The sequence below is a fragment of the Leopardus geoffroyi genome, chromosome D3 (assembly GCF_018350155.1).
Source record: "Leopardus geoffroyi isolate Oge1 chromosome D3, O.geoffroyi_Oge1_pat1.0, whole genome shotgun sequence".
Lineage (NCBI taxonomy): Eukaryota > Metazoa > Chordata > Mammalia > Carnivora > Felidae > Leopardus > Leopardus geoffroyi.
In genome coordinates this window covers 43,349,804-43,375,488 of record NC_059339.1, presented here as the reverse complement: position 1 = coordinate 43,375,488, position 25,685 = coordinate 43,349,804, and the positions used below count along the sequence as shown (strand labels likewise).

Below are 25,685 nucleotides of genomic sequence, written 5' to 3'. Positions count from 1 at the left end.
AGACACAGCAATGCTGGACCAACCTCCCTTGGAAAGACTGGATGACATTTTTATGACTGATGGGGGAGGGGGTTCATTCCTTTTGGATTTTAGGACTGTGGTGGGTGAGCTCTTTATGTCTCTCCAGGGCTATTTCTTGCATTCCATTAGCAGAGCCTCAGAAGAGTTGGTCACCAGAGAGGTTAGGATAGATAACAGAATCTAGGGCGAGGAAGTTGCTTAGGGGTCATCTGGTCAAGTGTCATTGTGTTATTGATGGGGAAAGTGAGGCCGGCGAGGTAAAGCAAATCAGGAGCCACGCGTCCTCACTCTCAGGGAAAGGGTCTTTCCCTCCCATTCTGGCCATGTGTGCTAGGACTGTGTTTACCACCGGACATCTTGTGCATGTGGTATTCATGCAGACCTGCTCCCAGACCGCTGTCACTGGTTCATATTCTGAAGAGCAGGGTCATTTCCTCGTGATGTGCCTTTCTCCCTGCTGGCCTAATCAAGCATTTAATCAATATCAGATGGCACCGCCTGGCCTCCCTTTCCACTTGACACACTTTCTGTGTCTTGTTTTTTCTCTCCCCAGAGACTTATTTTTAATAAGAATTCTGTTTTATCTTTCCCTCTCTGCCCTCTGCTGGGAGGACACCTGGCCAAACATACAGATGCCTACTACAAAGAGATCCTGCTGGCTCACGTAGCTGGGGGACCCCTCCTCCTTGAACCTAGATGGTCACAAAAAACATTCGAGAGAGATATCCCCCTGTTACCAGCCTTTGTACTGTTTGTTTTCTCAGCATTACTTTCCAGAGACTGGGGACTTTGTTCCTGTTGGAGGGGCTGGGGGTGGAAGGAAGGGCAAGGGAATCAGTCTGCAGAGCGCTGGAGATAAGGCATTCTAGTTCAGGAAATGAAGCAGTTTTGCCCCTGTACCACCAGGACACTCAGCGGATCAAAAAACCTGGCCCAAATAGCACATTTGTGATTCAGCAGGCCACAGACAGAACGTGCCTGAAGGATCCATGCTTTTCTGTTGGTTATCCCTCTTAAACTAGCTCCCACTGAACTTGATTCTTGGCTCATGTTTTAAATGTGTTTTCCAGGGTCCTAGTCTTTCTTATGCAAAAGTAAGTTTGGGGGCCCAGTGAAATCAGAATCACTCCCAGTTAAGTCCTTGGGTATCGCACGGAAGTTCAGAATAGACTGACAATATGATCCCCAGGGCCCAAATTCAAAGTTCCTCGTGTTGCCCTGTTTCCAATAACACAAGTTTAAAGTAAGAAGGATGGGGGGCGGGTGGGGCCACTGATCAGGGGGCTGGCGGTTAGCTGGTTGGAGAGAATAACTGCAACACTGCAGGAATGACAGTGCAAAGGGCCAGAATTCTCCAGCAGAGAATTCCTTTCTGCTGTGGTTCTCCATAAAGAGCCCTCCCAAGTGCTGCGGTCCAGGCTCCAATCCAGTCTGTTTTCCCAATCTGTTTGGAGAACAAAAGGGTCTCCTTCATTCACTATCATACTTTTCTGCCATCACAAGGATGGCTTGTCTTTTGAAACAGACTTGTGCTGATCAATGTCCTTACTTGTCAGGTGAAGAAGCCTGGCACTGTGGGCAAGTGTGGAGTACTCCTGGTCTGTCCTAATTATCACAAGTGTCTATAAAAGCTCTGTGGTGTTGTCATAAAAATCATATTACCAGAGAGGAGCTTCAAAAAGCTGGTGGGTTGCAAAATCCAGAAAACCACAGGTTTTGATCCCAGATTTGCAGTGACCTTTTCATGTGGTTTTTTTATAGTTATTAATCTACCGCCTGGTGGCATATATTCCCATAAGCCCATGAGAATGATTTGGCTCTAACAGTAAAACTGATGATTCAAATAAACTCCTACAATTAAAATGCCCTCAAAAACAACAAAACAGTAAGAGTTAACATCCTGGTTAGTTATTTGGATATTATGCAATATCATTAGAACAAAAGTTAAATACATCAAACACTTTAACCCACAAATAATTAGTTTTTTTGCTTATTATAAAGGCCATTTACTAAATGGTGGAATATGGATTTAGTTAGCAAAAATTTTTTTTATTAATGAGTAATTTAGTTCCCCAAATATAAATCCCAGCCCTGGACACCTTATTATGCCAAATTTCCTAAACGATGTGGAGAATCATGAAAACGGAAGCAGGACAAGACTTGGGAATGAAATAACTTTCCGCACAAAATAAATGAAGCCTTACAGCATTTCTGCATTCATAAAAGTATATTCAAACCAGGAAAATTATTTAGAGGAGAGTTTGAAATCTTCAGTACTCCTTCTGAGCTTATATTAATATTCTGCACATTTAACAAGGGTATAGTTTTTTTCATTAAAACAATTATATATATATATATATATATATATACACACACACCAGAACTGACTGCCATATATATATAAATATATATATGACTGCCATATATATATATAAATATATATATATTTATATATATATATGGCAGTCAGTTCTGGTTTGGGTTTAATATTTTAAAAAAGAGTATGTATTATTTGTTTAAAATTTATCATTAGTGCCCTGCCTACTAAAAAAGAACTGCTGTAGGAAAAAGCCAGATGTAATGAGCCACTCAGAGTATATAGTGTCTGCCAGAATATATACTGTCTCGACAGAACACCATTATTTTCTCTTTGTGGCTTTTAAAATAAGAAATCCTTTATTATATGAACCGTACACAAATGCTTTCGATTCTGAGGAACGGAATCCGGGCTCATCAGGGAGCTCAACCATCACATCTCCTGCATTTGTCCCTCCTCGCTGGCCCCCCTCCTCTTGGCTCCAGTCCTGTTCATTTTATCCTATGGACACAGAGTGAGCTGTCAACAATCCTGTTGATACATTTCAGCAGCCCTGACTACTTCATTATCTGGCACTACCAAACAATGTCCTTCTGTGATTAGGCACTGAATCTTTTAATGAAAAGGACTTATGAAAATGCAGCTCCAGCTCAGGCCATCAGAGTCTGTTGTATAACTGAGCCAGACACATACACTGCACAGGTATCTGGAGGAAGGCCACTGAACATTTGTTTAGTGGGTGAGAGTCTGCCGTTGCTGCTAAGGCAAAGAGGCACTGCTGAGGACGGCTGCTCTTCCTGAGGCCCTGATATGTGCCAGGCACCCTCTCCTGGTTACTTACGATCCCTTTCACAATTCTGCAAAGTAGGAATTCTGACCCTAATGTTACAGAGTTTGGGAAAGTGGGCATCAAAGAGGTTGACTATCCAAGCCAGTGAGCGGCTAAACTGCGAGCTGAACTCATAGTTATCATATGCTGCTTCTCCAAGCTCACTGACTTCCAGAAGTGGAAAGCAAAACAAAGTGAGATTAAGGATGCCTAACAAGATAAACTGTAGAAAACTGACAGGTTAGACTCTTAGAAGCACTCTGTCAAAACAAAGCGGTGTAGAAACATCTTTTCAAACGTTGATAGATAAGCCTTTCTCAGAAATGAGCAGTAAAATTCAGTCTCCAGTAAGTTAACTATTACAGGCCTGGGGCTTCTACTGACTGTAATTTCTCTCTGGCTCTTCTGTGATGACATACTGAAAAGCAAGTTAATTCCACCCTAAATAAATGCTCATTATCTCTGTGAGAGGTCAGGACTGTCTTGAAGGTTGGCTGGTAAGGTCTATTGGCCTTTCAGGGGAATCACCCACCAATGGTGATGGAATTTTTGGAATGGGGTGGGCCGAGAAGAGAAGGCAGCTTTATAATTTCAAGGCAAACTATGAGACGTGCAGGGGGCTTGCACAGTTTAAGCTTGGAACCAAAGCAAGTTGGTTGCTCCTAAGGAGTTTTCTTCTGAACTTCTAGTACATGACACAGTAGCCACAAAAGCCGGTCTCCAATGGACCATTTAACAGGAGGTTCACACCTGCAGAAGTTGGGTGAGATAAGTTAGTGGAAAGAAGGAGGTGCAAGAAGGATTAATTAGATGGTGATAAAAAAAATAATTTATCTGTAGATTCTTAACCACCCCCTCAAACAAAAAATCTGCTTGAGTATATTGGGATAACCTTTTCACAAATACCAGCTTGACCCAATGCTTCAGAAACCCATGGTGTTCTCCACTGCCATAGTAAGTTCCAGGTGGCTCAAAGTAGATTCCAAGATGCACACCAGCTAGCCTCCTCTAACCACACAGGTCTGAAGAACCTCAGGGCCAGGAGGAGAATCAGTTGTCATCTAGGCCAACATCCATCTTACAGTGAGGAAACTACAGCCCAGTGAACTCCACTGTCTGCCCCATTCCACGGGCCAGCCTTGTCTTTAGGATTCAGGTTTCCCGATTCTCTGCCAGAATTCTAATCTAGACCCCCAAACCCTGCCCACCTCCTTATGCTTCTTTCTTGTTACATCCCATTTATTCATTTATTCAAGAAATAAATATGGAGCACCAACTATGTACCAGGCACTGGGTATAATGGTCAACAAAACAGACAACAAATCTTGGCTCTTATGGAACTTACACACCAGTAGGAAGATATAGTAAGGTGTCGGAAGGTGATAAACACTATGGAGAAAAATCAAGCCAGGAATGGGCAAAGGGCTTGTGGGAGAGGAGATGGATGGCTATTTATTTTTTTTTATTTTTTATTTAAAAAAGAAAATTTTTTTAACGTGTATTTATTTTTGAGACAGAGAAAGACAGAGCATGAAGGGGGGAGGGTCAGAGAGAGGGAGACACAGAATCTGAAACAGGCTCCAGGCTCTGAGCTGTCAGCACAGAGCCTGACGCGAGGCTCGAACTCACGGGCCGCGAGATCATGACCTGAGCTGAAGTTGGCCGCTCAACCGACTGAGCCACCCAGGCGCCCCTGGATGGCAATTTAAATAGTGTGGTCAGAGAAGGCTTCAGAGAGTAACACTGAAGCAAAAGCTTGGGGGAATGTGGGAAAGAGCACCAGGGTACCTGTGTGGAGCTCACACTGCACTCCCCAAACATTCCCCAAACATGTGCTCATTCCTTCTCCAGGTCTTGAGATCTGTCCTCCTTCTCCCTGCAAAACGTTTCCTCTCCATCAAACGACTTCTTTTAAAACTTTACTCACACATTTGTGAATCCTTTTGTAAAATTAGCCCCACCCCATGCCCAGCTGGGCCTGAACCCCTTTAGTACCTGTGTGGTTTACAGTGTATAAATCTATACTCATTTGGGTTTTTGAAGGCCATATGTATGGCTACCACCTCTTGTAGGTGTGGAAATTTTATTTCTCTGCATGATTGCTTTTGGATATCTCTAAACAAACCAGTTATTTCTCTCTAGAACCCTACACATCAAGCCGTTTAACAAAGTGAGAAAAGCAGTCTCTGTCACTCCCTCAGTGAAGGTCTCTCACACAAACCGGAAGTGGCCACTTCCCTCAGCTCTCAGGTGCTGGGATTTCACAACCTTTTCTCCCATCTTGCCTTCTACCTGATGAGTGACATGCTGATCTCACTTGCGGGCCAGGATGTATGCAGCCATCCTGGGAGAGGCATTCAGCTCAGAGGCCTGACAGTCAAAATGCAGACATTCATAACAACACTGCCTGGAACAATCAGGAGCCCACAGCCTGAAAGGAAGAGTTTTCTTTTTCACCACGGGAGTTGGGGAGTGCAGTGGGGTTTACTGACAAAAGAAACTCAAGGCATTCTTTAGACCCCAGCCCAGCCTGAAATGAATCCCAAGATCTAATGTGGGGCATGCAGCAGCATTTCTATGTTTTTTGTCCCTCAGTACTCACAAAACTAAATCCAGTAGGGCAAAGATGAGAAAAGTGAACCCGCAATCCAACATCTGCCTTGAGTGTTGTTGCTTTATTTTTTTAAAAGATTTATTTATTTAAAAGTTTATTTATTTTTGAGACAGAGAGTGTTCTCACACAAGTGGGGGAGGAACAGAGAGAGAGGGGGAGACAGAGAATCCCAAGCAGGCTCCGCAATGTGAGTGCAGAGCCCGACATGGGGCTTGAACCCAGGAACCCTGAGATCATGACCTGAGCTGAAATCAAGAGGTGGACCCTTAACTGAGCCACCCAGGTGCCCCAGAGTGCTTTTGCTTTAAAAAGTGTTATTTGGGGGGCAGCAGAGGAGCTAATATCATGATGATGGGAACCCTGCTGAGCCAAGGGGGAGTGAGTCTCAGCTAATGATAGTGTATTTGCTGTTTATCACTGAAACAGTGTTGGGACATGTGGAAATTATGCTGTGGAGCAGGTGCTGGCATAAAAAAGAGACTAATCCACTCTCTCTCACATACCTACTTGATTTTTTCAAACCAACAGAACTAGTGTTTTGATGGGAAAAAAAAGGGGCCTTGATGTAAATGAAAATATCAATCAGCCTGACAGACATTCCTCATTCCTTTATGAATATGTGTTTTTTACTTTCTTCAAGTGAACACTGTAGTGGAGGACACTTAAATTAAGGGAAAAGTGAGCCAAGACAGAGCACCAAATTTTACTGTTGGTGTTTTAAAGTAATTATCTACTCTGCATTGAATGTAGCCCCAGTTCTGAACCTTGATGAGAAAGGAGTCAATCAACTTGAAATGACCCAAATGAGGAAGAGTTGGCAAATAAATAATGAGGGAAATGGGGGGGGGGATCTATTTTACAGACTATGGCCCAGCGGTGAGAAGAATGAGGTCCCCAGATTCGGTGAAGAGCATCCCATTCACCAGCTTGTTATTCTTACTTGTTATTAAGGGCGGACAAAGGACAGAGAGAGGAAGAAATGTTTCCACGGGGCAGGCAGCTATGGTTGTAGAGGTCAAAAGAATATAAAAATGGAAACCCACTACACAAGAGAGTCAGAAGGCATGCAATGAATTATAATTGAACATAAAATAAATGGGAAGATGTATGCTTATTAAATTTTCCATGACTTTGTAAAGAGTTCGCAGAGTTAAATTTAGGAAATTATCTAAAACTGAAATAACTACATAAAAAAAAATGGATAAGTGCACACACTTGTATACATATGCACACACACACAAAGTGATTTTCTTGACAGTAGAAATGTTTTAAAAATGGATCTCTAAGTCAAAATCCAAATTCACAATTTCCCATGGATTCCTCAGGTGTGTGCCTGAGCCAGCTGACACTGACTGGTGAGAACCAAGTATTTGTATCTCTTCACAACTCTACGTTCAGTGACTTTACATTGGCAGCTTGGAACTGGTCACACTGGGAGTATTTACACCAAAAAAATCAGCAAATGCTACAAATCAGGGCTTTTGTCCCCTGGAAAGCTGGTTGTTAAACATCTGCCAGCACACTACTCAGCCTGGTTCAATTGACCCATCACATTTAAACAAATCAAACTGCTCTGTCCATCTGGAGTAATCACTTGAGAAGTTCGGGATTGTTGGACAGAGTGAAGATAACACTGGACCTTTGTTTCTTCTCTCCCCCTCCAGGTTATAGAGATCAGATGCGTATTCTTATTAGTGAATTTGTGCACATGAGATGTTTTGAATTCAAAATTTCCAGGGATACTTAATACATTTCAAATTCATAATCTCTATGGGGTACAATAATCTTCCATTCCTAGTGAAACTGACAATGTTTAGGATTCAATTCCCACATGTCTGTTAACTTCATACCATGGATACAAGTTTGACTTAATTCTGACCAACCAGCCTGAAAGTGAATTTTCTTCTCGCTTTGGAGATGATGTGCAGAAGGGTTGGCCTAGTCTGTCACCTACATGAAGTTAGTGCAGCAAAGTTAAGAGGTGGAGCATAGATGAATCAGTCTAAGGACAGAGAGTTGTGGAGGGCACATCAAATGACAAGCCTCAGTCTGGAAGACATTCTCTTTGCCTCCTAAAATTCTGAAGGAATTAAAACACCATCTGCTAGGCCAAATAATAATCATAATCATAATCATAATAAATTTTAAACATTAAAAATGTCCAAGAGTCCAAAGGAGCATAAGATCTCTATACATTCATGAGATGCACAAATATCTGTGACAGCATCCATCAGACCCAGAGACAGACAGAAACAGGAAAACATCAGAAATACACCAGCTGAGCTGCAAATAGTGGAGGCAGAATACCTTTTGAACTTGACCTCTTGTAGCAGAAAATTGCAAAATTTGGTCAGGGCCACATTAGCTCTGGTTCATTATTCAGTGGAGATCAGAGATGCAGACAGTATACACACAATTTCACCAATATGAACTTCTTAGGGTCAAATCACTTAATTCTACTCCATGCTCCACAAAATGCATTTTATTGCCCAAATGGCCAAACAGCTTTTAATTACATCAGTAAACTGGTTAAACAGATGGAAAGAAGAGGGTTAGGACAAGTTCTTAACAATGCTGTCTAACCCTCACCTAAGTCAGGGTTTTCTCCACTATGCCAGTGAATGTGGAATTTGAAATTGGTATCAGAATCACCCACTAGTGAGTCATTCATGTATTTCATTTCTAATTTGTAGCACATATTTATTTACATTAAGTCCTAGTAAGCTAGATATAGTTGGGAATGTAGTGTGAGTTCATTGCTTATTATTCTTTAAAATATCCTCTGGTCCCTTCCAGTAAAGAAGTACTTGTCTTGAGTGGTCACTGCACAGTGGGATGCGAGGGACAGGCCTGGCTTGGCTCAGCAGACCAAGGACACACACCCCTTCTGGGTGTGCCTGGGCACCTGGGCACCTGGGTGTGCCTGGGGCACCTGGGTGGCTAGGCCAAATAATAATAATAATAATAATAATAATAATAATAATAATAATAATAATAAATGCCCGACTCTTGATTTTGGTTCAGGTACTGATCTCACAGTTTGTGGGTCTGAGTTTCACATTGGGCTCTGTGCTGACAGTGTGGAGCCTGCTTGGGGATTCTTTGCCCACTGCCCCCCTGCCCCCGTCTCAAAATAAGTAGATAAATAAACAAACAAACAAACAAACTTAAAAACAACAACAACAAACCAGGGCCTAAGCAGGGATCTTCCTTCCTGGAGCGGCAAGACTTCCCCATGAAGTCTTGGAAGTGTTGGAAAAGCTCTCATCCTATTGCTAACAGTCCGGCAGTGTGATCCTACAATCAAAAGACAGTGCTATTTCATTACTTTGACGTCACAGATGGCCCTGAAGAGGAATTAAACAAGGATTCAGTGATTCACAGAACATCCATTCCTAAATGAGGAATAGAATAAAGTCTGGACTTAATAACTCCAGCTAGTATGTGATGTTCCCTCCTGCCAGAAAGCAGTTGTGTTGTAGCAGTAAAGCTAGTAAAGACAACCAACCACCTGTAAATACAGTCTACTGGTTGCCTTGAAACAATCTGTCACTTTATATAGCACTTAGGGGAAACAACACCTAATAAACAACACCTAGTAAAGCACAGGAACATATACTACAGTAAAAGGAAAAATCCCACTTACAACTGTGGTTATGACAGTCCTTATAAAATTAGAAGCACTAATTTACTAGGGTATACAGAGCCCCCAATGACTATGTGATTGTAGATTTACTCAATTGTATCTATGGGACTAGCGTGTAGAAGTAAATCTTCTTGGCTTGGAGCTGGGTGGGAAGATCTGTCGGTTTCCATCTACTCTTGCTTACTTCCCAGGCACACAAAACAAGTGGGCACAAATCACCTAATGGAAATGTTTGTTCAAGTGGGGCTGGGAGAGTCAGGGGCTCAGGGAGCACTCCTCTCAAGGCCTTCAGCTGTACAGGCTTAGAGTAGGAAGGAAAGGATCTCAGAGTAGGAGACAGAAATAACCAAAAAAAAAGTTTTTTAGAAGAAGAGCAAAGATTTGTGAGTATCTAGAAATAACAAAAGAAAGGGGAGAGCTGTAGCAACAGAGAAATGAAAATAAGCAACAAAAGGCCTTGAAAGACACTATAAGGAAGGTTGATATCACTGAGTCATTTGTGTCCCAACAAGCGGGGAAATCCTGAGGTGGAATGTCTATGCTCCATGCATTGGAACATAGAGATGATATAGATTATTTCTGTTAGTAATGAAGAGTGGGTTCTAGAAAGTAAAGAGAAAACAAACTAGAGCATGATACAAGTATCTGCACAAGTCATAGAAAATTACTTGGACATCTAGGGCATAATCAAGTAAGTCTGTTAGGTAAAGAAATGAGTACCAATGGAGCTCCTGCTGTTAAAATGCAGTGATTCTTAAGTTCCCAAATGGCCAATACTAAGGTTTTATAGCTGCACACCTGGTCCTGCACACCTGGTCCTCAGAGTAGGGTGAGACTTTGGCTTCCACTCAACCCTCACCACCCCTCCCACCACGGACATCATGGCCAGGTGCTCTTGTGTGGCCCCCACTGGGACCCAAACACCGTGGCTCAGCCCACAGGTTGGATGCTCCCTACTTGGGGTGCTATGTCTAGACAATGAAAGCATTCTTTTTTAGTAGACCCATTTCAGAGTTCTTCCTCAACCTCAATTATTTTTCCTCTACCCACCCTCATGAAACAGGTAATCAACTGAAGAGACCAAACTGACTCTATTTTTACTGCACTATCTCATTTCTAGTAAGTCAAGTACTACAGTTCTGAAGTCTCTGAGCCACAGCTGGGAGCAAACTAGTCCAACCCTTAAGATGGTGCAGAGGTGGGAGCAAAATAATTTCCCAGCTCTATCATCTTGTAGGGGATACCTATAAGTGTCATTTACTGACACTGGGCAGCACTTTTGGCAAAGCAATTTCTGACAAGTGGACATGTAACGTGACACAGGAAGCGTACTGATACCTCCCAAATAGGGGATCCAGTTTTTGGTCTGATCTTCCAGCAGAAAAAAGGTTCCGGCCAAAGAGGTTAAACCTCCTCCCATCTTTCCAGGAAACAGAGATTACAGCTTTGTAGCAAAAGATAATGAATCTTTTTGAGAGACTGGTATTGTTAAATTAATTAAATCAGGAGGCCATTAGACTGAGGTGGCTCTCATGCCCTGGCAGCCTACATAATCAAACCAAAGCCTAAGTCTGTAAATGCCTTAAGGTTACAAAATCCCAACCCAAGAGTAGCCAATCACAAACAGCCAACTAGGCCTAAGCATTAGCCAATCAAATATTTTCCTTTCCTTGCTTCCGCACCTTCTCTTTAAGTCTTTCCCTGGGCTCCTAACCACTTCTGGTTTGCCTGCCCCAATTTGAACAGATGTTTGCTTAAACTCTTAAAATTTTTAACATGCCTCACTTTATCTTCTGACAGGATTTTCAAGTTAGAGAGGAACAGAGACTAGGGCTCCCTGTGGCCAGGATAAAACTGAAACGTTGCTGGTGTTGGTGGACAGAAACACAGACTGAACCGGTAGCAAACGTTTTCATAGTTTTCCTTTTTAAAGTTCTCATCTCAATAAAAAATGTGAAATTTCTATGCAATTGAAGAACAAAATAAACCGGCTTCTGTTTCGTAATGTGTATCATGGATCTTCTCCAGTTATCAAATACAAGCTTAATCATATTTGACCATGTTTCTGATGGTCCTAGTTTTTCCCCTCCACAGAAAAAAATAGGAAGGCTTATGGATGTTCCTGACCCTGACGTGAGAAGCAGACATCTCTTTAGTCAGTGAGACTAAACAGTGGGGGAAGAGCAGGGTGGACCTATGGAAGCAGATTCAGACAGGACCAGAACTATTTCCTTAGCCACAATGATGAAGGGTTTTTACCAGTTCCTTTAGTGAGGAGGAGCTGGAACCTGATATCAAAACCCACTGTATGTTCTTTATAGTTTATTGTATATAATTATGTACCATAAACTGTGCAGGGTTTGCATTCCAGGGCGTGGGATCAGTCATTCTCAACAAATCCTTTTGTTGACTTCTCTAAGTCCCAGCTAAGAACCCCTTGAGGGCTTCTCTGCACTGGGCCCCATGGACTAATGTGCCCAGGGGAAGCAGCAACCCACCAAATTCCGCCTGGTGTGCTTCGGGTACATCTGCAGATGAGCGGCAACCAATAGATATGCCAGGTGCATAGCCTGCCTTCAGTACAGGAACACGTCGGGATGTGCCAGCACGACTTTAGGAACGTCTATTTCTATCACTGCACTGCTGCGAAGTCACTATGCTTCCCTATTAAATTTTCGTCTCTTTTCCCCTTTGCAGCTTGGACCTCATGTTGTGTGTGAGCTCTGTTCCACTAAGGACCCAAGGGGATGTGGGTGCTTCCAAATACCTAAGGCCTAGGTTGTTGTTTTAAACCATTTGGCTCATGTGCATGTCTGTAAAGCATTGCTAAAGTTGGAGGTGTTTCAAAGGCAATGAGGAGCATATGAGAATAAGTGATCTAATACAGCGGGTGAATTCCTAGCAGTTTAGTCACTGAGCATGGAGGCAAAACAGACCTTGTGTGATAACACACCTTGATGTCCTCAAAAATACATTCCATGCCTTCCTAGAGACCATGATTTATCTTTCTATCTTAGAAATCCTACAAGTAATATTTGTTAAATAGAAATTTTACAGATTCTTAATATTAGGAAACTAAAAGATCCCTTTAAGCCCCTTTTTGAAATGTGTATATTGCCACATGCTGGCATATAGGTTAGTGCACTAGCATATCCATATGTAAGTATGGCCTGCAATTGTGATGATGTACACTGGACATTATTTCAGGAGATCTCTGGGCTCTAGAAGCTCGCCATACCTAAGGCTCAGAGTTTGTGATGCCTGGCCCCTCACAGGAATATAAGGATATCATAATCTTTTCCCAAAGGAATTTATAGGTGCTAGTGAGTTCTCTGTCTGCCACACTGCAGGGGGCAAGTTCATTGACAAACATGGCTTTCCACATCCTTGGTCTCCACTGGTTCTCTTGGTTGCCCAGCCAAAGCAATATTTATCTGTGAGTCCCGGTCCCAATAACTAATGCAAATGCAGCAACACATTATGAATCACAAGTATAGACCACATTAGCAGTATCATCGAGACAATCCAGTGCAGAGAGGCAGCAAAGGACAGAATCATCCAGAAGGGAGGCTGGACCCAGATAGAGGGGAAGTTGGGGAAAGCTCATCTGCTGTCAAAATCAACAAGTACAATGTTGACAGTGGAGGCCCAGATGTCCTGTTAAGAAATTTCCTACTTAAACAGTCTCAAAAAGTTGGCAACTATCCTTGTGGGAACCAACAGCAGGGGCAGCAGCTGTAGTGAATGAATCAGAAGTGTCCTTTCTACACATCTGGCTTCATCTTCATCATGCCCCTCCTCTGCTCAAGTTCTTCTGGTAGCTTCTCATCTCACAGAGACAAAGAGCTAAGGCCCACAAAGCCCTACACAGTCTGTGCCCCAACCCTGACCTCTCTGACCTCATCTGCTCTTTCTACTCCAGCCACACTGGTCTCCTTGCTGCACCTTGGATACACTAGACATGTTTCTACAGGGCCTTTGCATTTGTCTTTTCCTCTACCCAGACTCTCTCTCTCTGGGATATCCTCATGGCTCCCTCTCTCCCTTAAAGTCTTTACTCAAATATCATCTTGTCAGAGAGGCTTTCCCTGATCATTCTTTTGAGAAATAACAACACTACCCATCCCTCACCATTCCCCATTCCTGTTTTATCTTTCTCCATAGCACTAAGCACCATTTAACATGCTACTTATTTTACTTATCTTTTGTCTTTCCTCAAAAAGAATGTAGGTTTCATGCAGGCAGAGATTTTTGTCAGTCACTTCCAACTCACTACTATATCCCCAAGGGCTAGAATATGGCTAGTATGGTGCCTACCCCACGTGGTTGTTGAGAAGATTAAATGAGTCATGTCAAACCTAACAGCACAGAGCATATAACAAGAATTATGTAAATGTTGGCTATTATTTGAATTTTGTTTTATTTTATTATTTTAAAAAAATGTTTATTTTTGAGAGAGAGAGTGTGAGCAGGGGAGGGGGGGAGAGAGGGAGACACAGAATCCGAAGCAGGCTCCAGGCTCGAACACGCGAACCACGAGATCATGACCCGAGTCAAAGTTGGACGCTCAACTGACTGAGCCACCCAGGCGCCCCATTTTGAATTTTGTTTTAAACTTCATGACAACCTAATGAGTAATTACTACTATGCCATTTTACGTATTAGGAGACTGAAGCTCAGAGTAACTCACTTGAGGTGACATATTAGCAATTGGCAGAACCAGGATTCAAACCCAGATCTGACTCTTAAGTTCTGTGCGCTCATTCCCCTCACTCTGCTTTGTAATTCCCAGCACAGAAGAGAGGCAGCAATCCATTCATTCTGGAACAAGCCCACAAAGCCTGAGAAGGCTCCAGCCCAAGGGAGTGGGGGGCAGGGAATAAAGTTTCTCGAATCCAGAGACCTTTGTATTGCGTGAATCTGAAATGGCGTGTGGCATTCTGTTTACTTCCTAACTTCACCGAAAAATGTAGAAGAGCCTGCCAATTAAAAAATGTTTTCATGACCCCAGAAAATCCATGTATTGGAGACATTTACTTTACACAGTCATTCTACCATAACAGGAAAAAGAGGTAGAGAGAGGAGTTTATTATAACAGCTGCTTTCATACCCAAAACAAGGTTTGGCTGTTTTTGGCAAGTTGTACCGTCCTAATGTTGGCAAGAAGCTGATGGACTGCGTGAGTTTCCTTTCAAAAGATCATTTTGCTTCCTTAGAGAAACCCATGACTGGGCTATCTAGTGTGAATTGCAGATGTTTGTTCCTCCTTTGCTCCTCTGTCCTCCTGGGGCTTCCACCCTGCCCAGGCCTAACCAGGTCATGAGCTTGTAAAGCAGAAAGAGCGTAGGTTTTGGATTCACAAAGATCATGGTTAGAATCCACTGTTTCTTTTATTAGCTGTGCAGCATTCTGAGACTCAGGGTCCTCGTCCACAGGGCTATGTGAGGAGTAAGGAAGGCAGACGTCACTCCTAGCATGTTACCAGGCACCGCCAGCAGCTATTATTATAATAATATAGTTTTTATGATGATTTTTAAGTGGCTAGAGGCTTGAGTCCCAATTTCCTCTGAGGGTTCGTTTGAGACATTCCACTTTGCAAAATGCACATAGCAGAGGATGTAAAATGCAAATCCTCTCCTGGGGGCTTTTTAAAGAGTGACTTACCTGCACACCCCACCCCTTCAAACCTACAAAGTAGGCAAGAAATGACAGAAAGACAGATGTCAGAATCTCCCTGCAAATGTCGTTACTCTTGGGCTCCAAAAGGAGAGGAAAGGGAAGAGATAGAAGGGGACCTGATGATGGCCTGGAGGCTAGGGCTTCACTGGGTTTTAAACTGGAAATCCTACAGGAAGCAAAAGGCTCCTGGTTCCTAGAACTGGGGCTGTGCTGGGCTGCGCCTCCTGTGACACACCAAGTACACAGCGGCTGAAACCATTTCAATGCTAATGATTTCCAGATGGCGGGAGAACAACCAGCACGTGATGCACTCAGCACAAGTGAGCCCAAGGGATCTGATGCCCATCAGCAGGGCTGGTGGCCCACACTCATAAAGAACCTATATGAACTAGAAATGGACCCCCAGCAAACTTGGATCCCCTGGCTGGACTGTACTATTCCAGTACTGGATCAGTCAGCACAGAAGTCACCTCCCTCCCTCCTCCAGCAATGCTTGCTCCCCAGCATCCAAGTCTGAGGCTCACAGACAACACAGGTCTTGTTGCACAAAGGAAATGAGCTTCCCAAAGCATTTGGGAGATGTGTGCTGGGCTGGGTTTTTGGACCCATGCTATAGTGGAGGGAATCCTTGGCCACTGCTGGCAGCTTTGAAGACCTATTTTTGACTTCAAAAGCCTTTAATCCTCTGTCTATTCAGAGCCTGAACTTGGAGCATTTGCCTTTCAAAGAAAGATAGGGAAGCCAATGAGCAGCACGCGGAAAGAAGATTCAAGGAGCACCCCTCATTGGGTACCTTTAAGCCCTACTCTTGGGCTCTAGCCTGGCAAAAAGTGGGGTTGGGGGGGGCTACATCCTTCCCCACTGAGAGGACTGAGGTTTAATTCAGACATTAAAACATCCCATATCCCAAATACCAGTTCAACCAAAAGGAAAATATGTGATTGTGCACGTCAGCCCCAACCCCATATCTAGGGGTGATTGTCCAAATATTTAATAAATGCTTTGGCATGGGCACTGATCAATCAGACGGAATATACCATGGTGCTCCCTGCTGAGCATCAGCCCTACCTATATCCTGACAGAGATGTTTTAAAAATACCACAGCAATTACTTGTGGGTGGAATATCCCAGAGCAGCCAACACTTTCCACTGTTGACACGCAGCTCTCACTGCCTGGAACTTTGCCTGGAGGGCGCCCTGCTCCATGGTCACCTGGCCACAGAGAGCTCAATGGTACATCAGAAGATGGACTGCATGCCCTAGTTGTGAATTAAAAACAAGAACTGTTATAAAAGTAGACGATGAATGGCTATTTTAAGTTGCTCCACTGTTTTGGGAAAGGAGCTGTGAGGACAGGTGCCAGGGCTTGGAGAAAATTCTTCCATTCCTGTCAAATTGTGTAAAAACCCCAAGTGTATTGCTTTGTGAATGAAAAAACTCAGATGTGATTGCCACAGGTCCTTCAGCAGGAAGACCCACATCAAGTCCCGAAGGGCATGGCTAGGGAGGGAGAAAGAAAGAAGCAAACAGCACCCAATGCCCAGCCTCCAGAAACTTAAAATCGAAGTCTTTGCAATTACTGTCATAGTTGTAGATAACTAGGCTCCTTCCATGCAGCAGTCTCTCACTACTCAGCAGGGAAAGACTGTAAGTGCTAAAGGAGATACTGACAGAACCACAGTTTGTTTTGTCTTATTTATTTGTTTGTTTGTTTGTTTATTTATTTATTTATTTATTTATTTATTTATTTATTTATTTATTTATTTTAAGAGACAGAGTAGGGGGGGTGCAGAGAGGGAGGGAGGGAGAGAGATCCCAAGCAGGCCCCATACTATCAGCACAGAGCCCAATGTGAGGCTCGAACTCACGAACTATAATGATCAGGACCTGAGCCAAAATTAAGAGTCAGATGATTCAGGTGCCCCTGTTTTGTCCTTTCAGGACTCTTCTGACACAGTGTTTTTCTTCCCAATCTATTTTCCCTTCTCCTTCTCACTCCTAGTAGATCGCTACCTTCTCCATTCTCACCTTTCTTTTCCTTCTTTCCCTAGAGCCAGTTCTCCATGGCAGTCTCTTTGATTCTTAGCAGCTCTATTTCTTTCTTTCCAACAGTGCCTTCAAGAACCTTACATCTGGACCACCAGAAAGAACCCCGAGTGCTTGTGACTGAGGATGGAGTGGGGCAAGGTAGAAATGTGAAGGATGGTTTCCAACAACATGCCCCCACCAGCCCAGGATTCCTTCTGGTAGGCCAGAGCTGGAGGGACTGTTCACTCTTTTATCACAAACTAGAGCTTCACTAGGAGAAAAAGTTAGAACAGGTCACTTACTCCCAGCCCAGATCCATGCAGCCTAAAAATTCTGTTAAAGCAAAAAAGGAAAATTGGAGGATAAAAGGAAGAAATAAAAGGAATAAAGAGCAGGAGAGAGAGACTCAATTTCAGAGTGATCACACTGGATACAGGTCAAGGTTCAAAATACTAAAACTGTTTTTAATGTTCCACTAAGTAGCAGCCTCTCAGTGCCTCTGACAAGTGATTTAAGACAAGTGGTCTGCTCCCAAGGGGGCTCATGAATCTCCATGCATGACGGTTAGATCGAGAGAGTCTGGAGTCACACAGTTGGAAAGGTGGCAATGCAAAGGTCAGAAATACAAGGGAGGAGTCCATCCATCAACCCTGACAGGCGGGCATGCCCAGGACGGCAGAAGGGACAGGAGCCATCTGGTAGCTTTGCTTGCAAGACCAGATTAAGAAAGCACTAGCCCAGAAACCACAAAGGAGAAGATGGAGCTGTATTTCCGGAGGAAAAAGCAAAGACTTCTACCCAAAGCTGAGGTAAGAGCTTTATTTTATTATTTTTTTTTCCAGTGATGAAGAAAGAATTCTACTTCCCTCTGATTTGAATTATTTTTAGCATACATGCCTCAGCTTTGATGCCCAACACGTCTGGCCATGTCTCTCTTCCCCTGCCTGAAATTTTTCAGTAGCTTCCCACTGCCTAGAGCGTAAAACGTAAACTCCACCGCATGGCACCAAAGGCCACCACGAAGAGACCTCTGCCTAACACTTCTTGTCTTCTTCCCGCATTCTCAGCTCAGACTTCAGAGGACTTGCACCTTCCAGAACACATTACACTGTCTCATGATTTTCCCTCTGCTTCGAACACTTTCTCCTGCTTGCTTGCCTTCCTGCCCAAATTTTACTCATCCGCTATAACCCATCTAAAACTCCAGCTCCTCTGTGAATCCTGACTTCTAAGGCGTTCCCTCTCCTGGATGCCCACAGAACTTGAATGTGTTTCCATTCTACTAATTATCTTTTACCGTAATAGAGACTAGAGCTGTATCTTTCCATCTTTTTGCAACCAGTGCCTAGCACACAGGCAGTGCCCCAAACATATTCAGAATATTCAGATATCATTTGTTTGAATTCTACATGTATACATATTTAATTACACACACACACACACACACACACACACACACACACTGTCATCACCTCCTGCATCTCTAGGGTTGTGGGTTCTAGTTAGGACACTGGTTAGAAGTTTTTGACCAGGGCCCCAAGGTTGGGACAGATGTGATGTGATGAACAGAGTGAGTGGTCTATCAGAAATCAAGTTTGAAACCTGGAAATGAATGGCTTCAAATGCTTAGAAGTATTTCCTATCCACAGTCCTTAGTCTTCAACTCAGAGTATAAATGTTTGCAAGTGGGGGGTAGGGAGGTTGTAAATCAAAGTGAGTGAGAGCAGACAGAGCGGGTACAGGGTCTTGTGCAGAGTCTCACTCCTGGTCCCCCCCTTCCAGCCTCCTGGGCAAATGGCCCCTGGCTAGTGGCTCTATATAAAGAGTCATTTATTATTTCCATCCATTTTAACTAGCCTTTTCCCAAGAACCACAGAATGTCAAAGATGCTGAGGTAAGCACTTGAGACTTTTGTAAATGTCAAAGGCAGTGGAGCCAGACTCCGAGAAAGTCAGGTAAGTGCAGGAAGGGACCCCTTGCATTCCAAAGCATGTGCAGAAAAGTGTAGAAAGGTACAGAAGTGGGTATTTATGTACAAAGGAATTTTTGAAATAGTTCATTGTACAGAGATATAATTCTGCTCCAAAACCTCAATTTTCAAGAAGTCTGGCATGAAACTGACAGGAGGAGAAAGGGGTATCTAAATCTGGAATATTCTGCACTTCTGAAACTGGGTGTAGTTGGTAGTTTGTAGGTGTGCTCACCTCTCATCAGGAAAGAAACTGCTGGATTTACAAATGTCAAGAACTCATTATTTGGGCACGTTAAACAAGCATACCAGGTCTGTGATCTTCTAGAGATCTAAAAACTGCTACTGCCACCACAGGGGAGACAGGAGCTTTACTAGGAATTAGGAATACACTGCTATAATAATCCATAATATATTCATGGTGGAGTTGGAATAGTATTTTCACTATACATACCAGGTACACAGTGGGTTAAACAGGCATTGCAGATGATCAGAAGGTAAAACATTATTTCTAGAGAGAAATGTATCTTTAAATGATCAAACATCTGCCTTACAAATTACTTTGCCTGTTCCAAGTTAGGAACTACCTGTATAAATCATTCAGACACACTGATGAAAAAAAAAAATCCCCTCTTCTACTTTTCATGCAGAGTCAAGAATATAGGATCAATTAGTTTCACAAGTGTATAGTCTGACTTACTACTTTATACAGCAAGTTGCTCCAAGGAAGGTAGAGTATCTCCTAAGTGTTCTGCATTTCATCACAGTGGAGCAGGTTTTTGTAACCTAGCAAATGTACGCCATGCAGAAATAGGACCCAGAAAGACTGACAGCCTGGAATTCTGGAGTGAACCCAATACAATGAAATTCAATACAGATGAAGTGCCTCCCTTACCTTAGCAGTATGGTGTGGTGGAAAGGGCATGACACACATTTCGCTCCTGACACTCCACTTATTAGCACTCTGCCCCTCTGAGCACTAGCTTTCTTCTCTGTAATGTGGGCATAATTACATGCACATCACAAAATTATTGTACAGATTAAGTGAAATCATGCATTTACAATGAATATGGTAAATGTGGTACATATTGGGCCAATGCATCATAGTTACCTCTTCTTTCCTTGTAAAATGTAATTCCCTTTTTGGGGTGTCTGCCTGCAGACAGAGAACACACTTTATGGTCTGTGCCTCCACGCAGTACGTTTTACAAGACAGTCTCCACATAAGAAGTCTGTGGTTTTCTAGTATTCCCTGTGGGAAAGTCCAGCTAATTCTAGAGTCCAGGATTGGGAAGCTCATTGCTGTGGTACACCTAAGCCACATCCTCCTACCTAGCCTTTATCAGTATTAAAGGTGAATTTTTTAATTAATAAAAAAAAGCATCTGCTGAAATATAAGATGGGGTAATGGCTTAGTAGTAGCATGAGGGAAAAAAGACTAGGAGTTTAGGTGAGTAGCAAATTCAATATAAGTTAGGGATCTGGTGTAGCTAATGTGTAATATGTAGTGTGATAGAGGTATGGAGGGGAGTGATACCTCAGGAGGGAGACTGTATGTCCCCATATCCCAACTCCCAAAATGCCTTGTCATAACATCCCATAGCAAAACAAAATACCTGCCAGAAACATGATAAAATGTGGAACATGAAAACATGAGCTTACCTAGCTCAGCCGTGAAACTTAAGTTATGATTATATTGGTTTTGTATTAATGCAACATAATTAAAGATTAAAACCTAAAAACCAAGTAACCCTAGTTCCATCTTAAGGAGAAACCTACCAATTCAACAACAGGTTATAGCTTCTCCTCCACCCTAACCACCCTCCCCATCCCTTCTCCACACTCAGCCCATGCACCCAGGAATGCCTTTGATCAGTAAAGACTCTACAGTAGTGGTTCTCAACCTCAGTTGCATGATATACCCCAGAAGTCTGTACAAATCTTGAACCCAGGTCAGTAAAATCCAGGTGATTCCAATGCACAGTCAAGGTCAAGAACCACTGCTCTAGAATGCTGGTCCCACTTGAACCCAGAGGATGGTACCAGTTCTGGTCCACAAACTTGAGGAAGATTGGAGAGAGTTGGGAGCCTGTTCAAATGAGAATGACCAGGATAGTGACAGAAGGACAACTGGCAAGGGACATGGAGATGAGGAGAATATACTCAGGGGGTGTATAATCGATACTTAACATACGTGGAGTTAATACTACCCAAAGCAATCTACATATTCAGTGCAATTCCTATCAAAATAACACCAGCATTATTCACAGAACTAGAACAAATAATCCTAAAATTTGTAGGGAACCAGAAAAGATCCCAAATAGCCAAAGCAATCTTGAAAAAGAAAACCAACGCAGGAGGCATCATAATTCTGGACTTCAGGCTATACTACAAAGCTGTAATCATCAAGACAGTATGGTACTGGCACAAGAACAGACACTCAGATCAATGGAACAGAATAGAGAACCCAGAAATGGACCCACAAATGTATGGTCAATTAATCTTTGACAAAGCAGGAAAGAATATCCATGGAATAAAGACAGTCTCTTCAGCAAGTGATGCTCGGAAAACTGGGCAGCGACATGCAGAAGAACGAACCTGGACCACTTTCTTACACCATACACAAAAATAAACTCAAAATGGATGAAAGACCTCAATGTAAGATAGGAAGCCATCAAAATCCTCAAGGAGAAAGCATGAAAAAACCTCTTTGATCTTAGCCGCAGCAGCTTCTTACTCAACACGTCTCAGGAGGCAAGGTAAACAAAAGCAAATATGAACTACTGGGACCTCATCAAAATAAAAAAGCTTCTGCACAGCAAAGGAAACAATCAGCAAAACTAAAAGGCAACCGACAGAATGGGAGAAGATATTTGCAAACGACATATCAGATAAAGGGTTAGGATCCAAAATCTATAAAGAACTTATCAAACTCAACGCCCAAAAAACAAATAATCCAGTGAAGAAATGGGCAAAAGACATGAATATGTCTTCTCCAAAGAAGACATCTAGATGGCCAACCGACACATGAAAAAATGCTCCACATCACTCATCATCAGGAAAATACAAACTGAGATACCACCTCACACCTGTCAGAATGGCTAACATTAACAACTCCAGCAACAACAGATGTTGGCGAGGATGTGGAGAAAGAGCATCTCTTTTGCACTGCTGGTGGGAATGCAAGCTGGTGCAGCCACTCTGGAAAACGGTATGGAGGCTCTTCAAAAAACTAAAAATAGAACTACCCTATGACCCAGCAATTGCACTACTAGGTATTAATCCAAGGGATACAGGTGTGCTGTTTCGAAGGGACACATGCACCCCAATGTTTATAGCAGCACTATCGAGAATAGCCAAAGTATGGAAAGAGCCCAAATGTCCATCGATGGATGAGTGGATAAAGAAGAGATGGTATATATATACAATGGAGTATTACTCACAATCAAAAAAAATGAAATCTTGCCATTTGCAACTATGTGGATAGAACTGGAGGGTATTTTGCTAAGTGAAATTAGTCAGAGAAAGACAAAAATCATATGACTTCACTCATAAGAGGACTTTAAGAGACAAAACAGATGAACATAAGGGAAGGGAAACAAAAATAATATAAAAACAGGGAGGGGAACGAAACATAAGAGACTCATAAATATGGAGAACAAACAGAGGGTTACTGGAAGGGGTGAGGGAGGGGGGATGGGCTAAATGGGTAAGGGGCACTAAGGAATCTACTCCTGAAATCATTGTGGCACTATATGCTAACTAATTTGGATATAAATTAAAAATAAAATAAAATAAAATAAAATAAAATAAAATAAAATAAAATAAAATAAAATAAAATAAAAAGTGTTATGTGAAAACAGAGATGGGTCAGTTATAAGTGTATATTTCAAACTTCAGGAAAAATTTAAAAAAAATTTTTTAATGAAAAAAAAAACTAAATAAAAATAAAATACCTGGAGCCCTGTCAAGTGTAGGAAAAAAACCGTTTTGTTCTCCCTGCATGACTATCAAAGGATGGAAACTAGAGGGAAATGATTTCAGTTCAATCTCAGGAAGAACTTTCTTAGAAGGAGAACTCTTCAAAGATGAAGAGGCCCTGAGGGAATGCACAACCCACAGCTGGACGTGAATGAGCGCAGACTGGTGTGAGGCCCCAGAGGCCAGAGATTCTATAATGGGAAATCAGGCATCAGATGGGGGATCAGACTGGACAGCTTTTCAGGTCTGGTGCAGGTCTGTGATTTCCGGGGCTTGATGCTAGTAATGGACTAAGTTATCAACTTTACATGATGAAGAAAAAAATTTCGTTTAACTCAGGAAAACAAACCCATTAATAACTCTTACCTAATGGGTAAACATGAGTGGGCTGGGATGTAGGAACAAACTCAAGAAGACTAAAATGCCCCAGAGCTCTTTCCACAATACCATACAGTTCATTAGAACAATTCAAAATACAGCAGTGAAAGGCAGCTACGCTGAATGCCCTCTCTGCAGCAGCTCTCCAGGAGCTATCTGATTTGAGAAGGCAGACACTCTGGAGGAGCTCCCTGCTGTTTATATGGCTGTCCAAGTTAATTATCCCTATATTTTCAGATGAAGTGAATGGTAATCTGTTTATCTAGGTCAAATGTTTGGAGCTGCCTCTGTCCCTTGATAGTCATACAAAAATACATAGTGTTATCCTTCTGGGCATTATAAGAAAAGATCAGGTTAAAAAAATAGCATCTACTTCTTTATAGGTTCAACACAGTAAGCCCTTATTTCTAAAGTACTCTAATTAAACCTAACTCTAAACAAGTAGTTTATAATGGGATTTTTTTAAAAAAGAAAAGAAATTTTGAATTCATGCCATCTTGTTGTCCTGAGATTATGAATATGTTTCCCCATAGAGATAATGAAAAGCTGACTTCTGGTTTCTGCAACCATTCCTAAGAGTAATCACTTCCACTGAACAAGGAAAAATGCATGGTACTACCATAGACAGCTAATAAAGTGCAGGTATTGATTACCAGAGCAAAGAGAGGTGTTGGACTGGAGGAAGAAACTTTATATGTAACAATGCATGTGGGGGAGGATGTGATTTAACATGCAAAATAAAATCTCTGGAAGGGTAGGTGTTTCCTAATGTCATCTACGATTAAGATGTACTTTAAGGTCATCTCATTTTGGATCAAGTCAGTCAGAGTGAACTGAGGATAGAGTTAGGGTGGGTATGCCCACCTGGGAGAAAGGATTAATAGTAAACGTGCTGTGGGTGGGGATGGGAATAAGGACAGTCTTGGTTTGGTCCTGGAGGAATGGAACCTTTAGAGGACTACAGAATCACTGAGCAGCTAAAGTTACAAACTCCCATCCATCTATGTCCCTTTGAGCCACTTTTCTGTACTAACTAGATCCAACATGTCTAATGTTATTACATGCAAGGCATCTAACCAAATGTGAGCATACAGCAATGATGGGAAGACTAAGACATGCCTGCTGCCATCTTCGAGTCTCAGGAGGATAATGCTATTAAGACCTCCACACTCGGGGCGCCTGGGTGGCTCAGTCCGTTGAGCATCCGACTTCGGCTCAGGTCATGATCTCACAGTTCATGAGTTCAAGCCCCGCGTCAGGCTCTGTGCTGACAGCTCAGAGCCTGGAGCCTGCTTCAGATTCTGTGTCTCCCTCTCTCTGCCCCTTCCCTGCTCATGCTCTGTCGCTCTCTATCTCTCAAAAATGAATAAAAGTTAAAAAAAAATTAAAAAATAAAAGACCTCCACACTCAAAGTGCTATCTGTGCACCAGCAGCAATAGCATCACCTGGATGGAAGCTTCTCAGAAGCAGAACGTCAGGCCTCCCCCCAGACCTACTGAATCAGAATCCGCATTTTAACAAGATCCTTAAGTGATTCCTTTGGCTCATTAAAGCTGGAGAAGCACTTTGGTAAGAGACCTTAGAATTTCTATCCTCCCATTTAAAAATAATAATAATAAAAAAAAAAGACTATTTTTAAGGCAGTTTTAGGTTTGCAGCAAAATTGAGGGGAAGGTACAAGATTTCCCATGTACTTCCTGCCTACCCACTTGCACAGTCTCCCCCATTATCCACATCCCCCATCAGAGTGGCACATTTGTTATAGGTGACACACCTACATGGACACATCATGATCACCCAAAGTCCACAGTTCACATTAGAGTTCATTCCTGATGTTGCACATCTTGTGGGTTTAGATAAATGTGTAATAACGTGTATTCACCATTATAGCATCACACACAGTAGATTCATTGCCCTAAAAAACTCTGTGCTCCATGTATTCACCCCTCCCTCCCCATTACGCCTGACAATCACTGACATTTTTACTGTCTCCATAGTTTTGCCTTTTCCAGAATGTCACACAGTTGGAATTATACAATATGTAGCCTTTTCAGACTGGCTTCCTTCACTTAGTAATATGCATTTATGTCTCCTCCATGTATTTTCATGGCCTGATAGCTTCTTTATTTCTAATGCTAAATTATATTCCATAATCTGGATGCATTATAGTTTATCCATTCACCTACTGAAGGACATCTTGGTGGCTTATAAGTTTTGGCAAT

The 25,685-nt window shown here is 42.5% G+C and overlaps 1 protein-coding gene and 1 long non-coding RNA gene across 2 annotated transcripts in view; one reads left to right on the top strand and one right to left on the bottom strand.

Annotated features, from left to right (window-relative positions):
- The window catches only part of COLEC12 (collectin subfamily member 12), a 197,189-nt gene that overhangs the window by 52,600 nt on the left and 118,904 nt on the right, over window positions 1-25,685 (bottom strand). The window lies entirely within an intron of this gene.
- LOC123587847 overlaps window positions 1-25,685 on the top strand; it is a 39,596-nt gene that overhangs the window by 9,839 nt on the left and 4,072 nt on the right. Inside the window, exon 2 of the long non-coding RNA XR_006707560.1 lies at window positions 17,219-17,943. This is a non-coding gene — a long non-coding RNA (uncharacterized LOC123587847). The remainder of the gene's footprint in view (window positions 1-17,218; window positions 17,944-25,685) is intronic.